We start from the raw sequence: 5,275 nt of genomic DNA, 5'->3' as shown, positions 1-5,275 counted from the left end.
CCGCCAATTTTACATTCCGTAATTCTCATCTAAATCTTGATTCCGCTCAACTAGAACATACTTCTAATCCGAATTGCTCATTCAACCAATCCTTGTGGGATTCGACCTCACTCTATTGTGAGTTTTTACTTGACGATAACCGGTGCACTTGCCGGAAGGAATTTTGCCGATCGTGCAATTTCCTAAATCGTAGCATAACTAGTTTATGCGCATCAAGTTTATGGCGCCGTTGCCGGGGATTGGTTTTCGATTGACAATTCTCAAATTGGAAGTTAACTAGATTGAGCATTTTTTTTTGTTTGATTAATTCAGTACAAGTTACTTGTTGAATTTCAATTTCTGCACTCTGTTACATGCTTTCTTTCTTTATGCCTTTAAATTCAAGCAACTAACTCACTGACTCACTAACTGTTTGAATTAATTCCTCAACTGCTCTAACCATACTCTTCCATTAACCAAGAGTATTTCACTTGTTTGTTGCCTGTGCTGTGTTCTTATATGACAGGTAGGAGAGGAGAGACATCAACTCCTCCATATACCGAACCAGAGAGGAACCTTCATAGACTGAGAAGGGAAGCAAGAGGGAAGAGAGTACTGGGAGAAGAGGAATCTGAAGGAGAATCTGAGGACAATTTTGAGGAAGCTTTGGATCTCAACATGGATAGAGAAGTTCACAACCATGAGAGAGCTGATGGAAACAATGCCATTCCTGAGAGGAGGGTTCTTAGTTCATACATAAACCCAACCTTTGGGAATTGTGGTAGCAGCATCCAGAAACCACCCATTCAGGCCAACAATTTTGAGCTCAAACCACAGCTAATATCACTTGTAGAGAATCATTGTTCATTTGGTGGAAGTGCTAATGAAGACCCAAACCAACATCTCACAAAATTCCTGAGAATTTGCGACACTGTGAAGTCCAATGGAGTCCAGGAAGATGCATATAAACTGCTTTTGTTCCCATTTTCACTTAGGGACAAGGCAGCTAAGTGGCTGGAATCATTCCCAAGGGGGAGCCTAACAACCTGGGATGAGGTGGAAAGCAAGTTTCTGGCACGTTTCTACCCCCCACAAAAGGTCAATAGGCTTCGATCTGAGGTTCAGACGTTTAGACAACAAGATGGTGAAACTCTCTACGAGGCATGGGAGAGATTCAAGGATTTGACAAGGAAATGCCCACCAGACATGTTCCATGACTGGGTGCAATTGCATATTTTCTATGATGGACTGTCTTATGAATCAAGGAAGGCTGTAGACCATTCATCAGGAGGTTCGTTGAACAGGAAAAAGACTGTGGAAGAAGCCATTGAAGTGATTGAGACAGTGGCTGAGAATGAGTACTACTATGCATCAGAGAGACACAACACTAAGGGAGTCATGGAGCTGAACCATGTTGATACAATTCTAGCCCAAAACAAGGTGTTTGCCAAGCAACTAGCAGAGCTTACCAGGCAATTAGAAACAAAGCAAGTGGCTGCAATACACACACAAGATCAAGAGGAAGTAAGCATTGAAGGAGGTGATTGGGAAGAGGCCAACTATGTGGGAAACCAACAAAGGCAATCATATGATCCACATTCCAACACTTACAATCCAGGATGGAAAAATCACCCAAACTTTGGGTGGGGAAACCAGCAAAACCAACATAACAAGTCCACATACCAAAACTCCAACCAAAGATCATACCAAGCCACACAAAACACTTACTCTCAACCACCATATCATAGCCAAAATAATCAACCTACCCAACCTAACCCGAACCAACAATTTCAAGATCAATTAAACAGGATAGAAGGAGTGCTGGCACACATGGGTCAGGACATAATTGAATTGAAAAGCTTCAGGGATGATGTGAGAACTACCTTATGAAACCATGGTGAAAAACTCAAGAGGATGGAGTCTCAAGTAGGAGAGCTATCTCAACAGGCCCCCAAATCAACTGCAGTGTTCCCTAGTGACACAGAAAAGAATCCTAAAGGGGAGCAAAAGGGAGTGAGATGGGAAGAATGCAAAGCCATCACCATATTGAAAGAAGTCTCAGAAGAAGAAGGAATCAGATCCTCAGAACAGGAGCCAGAAATCTTGAAGGAAGGTGTGGAGGAAGCTAAGCAGGAAAGTGAAACTGAGCAAGCCAAGGAACTGCAAAAAGGCACGATGGAAACATACCAACCAAAAGCACCATTTCCTCAGAGGTTAGGAGGAGGTGAAAAAGGGAAAACCTATTCAAGGTTTTTAGAGACATTTAAGTCTCTCCATATCAATATTCCCTTTCTTGAGATTCTCCATCAAATGCCTACACACATCAAGTATTTAAAGGAATTGTTGAGCAAGAAAAGAGTTTTGAAGGGAGGACAAACGGTGACAATGAACAAAGAATGCAGTGCCCTCATCAAGAAGGACACAGTCTCTAAAAAAACAGACCCAGGAAGTTTTCATATTCCTTGCATTATAGGAGAAACAAAAATTGACAGAGGATTCTGTGATCTAGGAGCTAGCATAAATGTGATGCCTCTAACTCTTATGAAGAAGCTACAACTGAATGAGGTGAGATCCACTGATGTAATCATACAACTGGCTGACAAAACTCAGAAGCAAGCTGAAGGGGTAGTTGAGAATGTGCTGGTGAAAGTGGGAGATTATTACTTCCCCACAGACTTTGTCATTTTGGACATGGAGGAAAGCTACCTACACCCTATCATTCTGGGAAGACCATTTCTAGCCACTACCAGAGCGCTCATAGATGTAGAACAAGGAGAGCTAATTCTGAGAATACATGATGAACAGCTCATTTTCAAAGTTTTCAAACCTGCATCTGAGCCTGAACCAGAACCTGAAAAGCCTAAGGATGATAGTAGCCATCTGTGTTTGGAGGAAAGTAATCCAGCAGCTGAAATTCTAAAACAGTCTTTGGAAGGCAAACAGGAGTTGCAAGAGTTAAAGCCACAAGAATCAATGGAAACAGATCAGAAGGATCCTCCTAGCATAAGGGTCAATGAAGAAATCCTCAAGAGAAAGGGAAGAATAATAGGGAAATTGCCAAGAGGGTGGAGAAACAAGAAAATTCCCACTGAAGGTTTTTCTCCGGGAGATAAAGTGATATCAAGTCATTATCTGCCAATCCCACCTGGCATCAAAACCATTCCTTCCCAGCTCCCTCAAGTGTTCACAATCAGGAAAGTTCTTTCTATGGAACATTTAGAGGTCATGAAGGAATCAAGTGGGGACGTTTGCATAGTGAGAGGAGAAGACGTCAAGCACTACAATCCACCCTAACAAGGGACAACCGTCAAGCTAGTGACGTTAAAGAAGCGCTTCATGGGAGGCAACCCATGTTTTTAATATCCTTACTCTTTTTTGTTTTGTTTTGCATCTAATAAAGCATGGTTTCTTATGCATGAACTTGAATCCTCAGGACAACTGCTGAAAGAGTGCACTAAACATTGCATATAAAATACAATTTATCTCTAAGTTTGGTGTGCCTGAGGGCACTCCAAACTTTATTCAAAATGCATTCAATTTTTCATGCAAAGAGCACAACCAAACATTAAGTTGGTGTTCCTCTTTGAGCACGGTTCATGAAAAGCAAGAAGTTCCTCTGGATTTCGAAATTCATGACAAGTAGACCATTCGCATGTTTTAATACTTTGGTTTCAATTACTTAGGGTAGTAAATTTGTTTAGAATCAAAGAGCCAAAGTGACTATGATTTATTAGAATTATGCACATTCATTAAGGACAACCAATATGGATTTCATGTCATTAGGAGACTTTACCAAACACTAAGTTTGGTGTCCAATAATAAGTGTGCATACATACAAAAGTCACGGCTATAAGCTCATGAAGTCAATCATTGATTTACATGTGCAAGTACTATTCATCATTCACATGGACCGAAAAATGATAGCAAACTTGTTTGTTTGTGCAGGTACAAAAGAAAAGACAAAAATGGAGGAAAAAGACAAAGGGAGGTACGGTACTTGGTCAAAAAGAAAAGTTCACAAGTCTTTGAAGCTAACACATGGGAAAAGGAAGTTCTGCAAGAAAAGATTGCTACATGTACAACCTAATGCACCCAGAATACTTCCAAGAAAATGAAAAGCAATTCGTCCTTCTCCCTAATTCATATATTTACCATCAAGCCACCCTTCACAAACCACCCTAGCCGTCCATTTTTCACTTACGGGCCCTATAAAGAACCACTTGGGGAACGAGTTCAACACCACCAAATCTCCTTCATGCACATTTTCTTCATCATAGCATAAACTATCTCTTGCCGAAAACAACCTCCCCACATTTCCAACAACACTTCTTGCTTCACCTTGTCAACTTTAGCTTGTCACTTACCCCAAGACTAAAGAACCAATGGCAACTTCATCTAGCCACAAAAGAAGAAAAGACAAGCAACCAATGGAGGAGAACAGGGAATTCGATGCAAGGAGATACAAATCAGTTTTCCATGAGATTCAAGCCGAATGGATGAGACCTAAAAGGGTACTAGCTGAGGTTCCCTTTGACCTTGAAAAGGATGAGTTCCCAGGTGTTTGGGAGAAGATCAAAAAGAGGAAGTGGGAGCTCCTGACTAAGCCAATCACTAAAATCAACATCAACTTGGTGAAGGAGTTCTATGCAAATGCAGTAAGGGAAGACTCAACCAAGAAACCCACATACAAAAGCTATGTGAGAGGGGTGGAAGTTGACTTCAGCCCCAAGGCAATCATGAAAACTCTTGGCCTGAAAAACATACATTTCAGCCAAGCAAGTTATGAGGAAAGGATGATAGGAGAACCTGACTACACGACTATTGCTGAAGATCTTTGTGCCATCAGAGCTGAATGGGTGAGAAAAACAAGAGGGGCTCCAAGAGTCTTGAGAAGGGGAGACCTAACACCTGAAGCTAAAGGGTGGTATGCAATAGTTAGGAGATCCATCCTACCCACTGCAAACTCTTCAGAAATAGTCCCTAAAAGAGCCATCTTGCTTCATTGCATTATGGTGGGAGGGGAGATCAAAGTTCATAAACTCATTGCTGAACAGATACAAGAGTTTAGTGAGAAAAGTGACCCTGAATCCTGGCTCCACTTCCCTAGCACCATCATTAGACTATGCATCGATGCCCAAGTACCACTTGAAGATGAAAGACCTAATTGGCTATATCCTGGATTGGCCATAACTGCGTATAGAATGACTCTTGGCCCAACTGCTCCAAGACATACAAGAAGAAGAAATGAAGAAGGGCCACAAGCGGAAGCAGAGCAAGAAGCAGAACAAGAAGGACA

At 41.5% G+C, this 5,275-nt stretch overlaps 1 non-coding gene across 1 annotated transcript; it reads right to left on the bottom strand.

Annotated features, from left to right (window-relative positions):
- Window positions 1–1,083: 1,083 nt before the first annotated feature.
- Window positions 1,084–1,187, bottom strand: LOC148545480 (small nucleolar RNA R71). Its single transcript, XR_015901931.1, has one exon. It is a non-coding gene; the product is annotated as a small nucleolar RNA R71 (small nucleolar RNA).
- Between the last annotated feature and the right edge of the window lie 4,088 nt (window positions 1,188–5,275).

This window comes from Arachis ipaensis, chromosome B9 (genome assembly GCF_059453495.1).
Source record: "Arachis ipaensis isolate K30076 ecotype BB chromosome B9, ASM5945349v1, whole genome shotgun sequence".
Lineage (NCBI taxonomy): Eukaryota > Viridiplantae > Streptophyta > Magnoliopsida > Fabales > Fabaceae > Arachis > Arachis ipaensis.
This window is presented reverse-complemented; position numbering and strand designations above follow the sequence as displayed.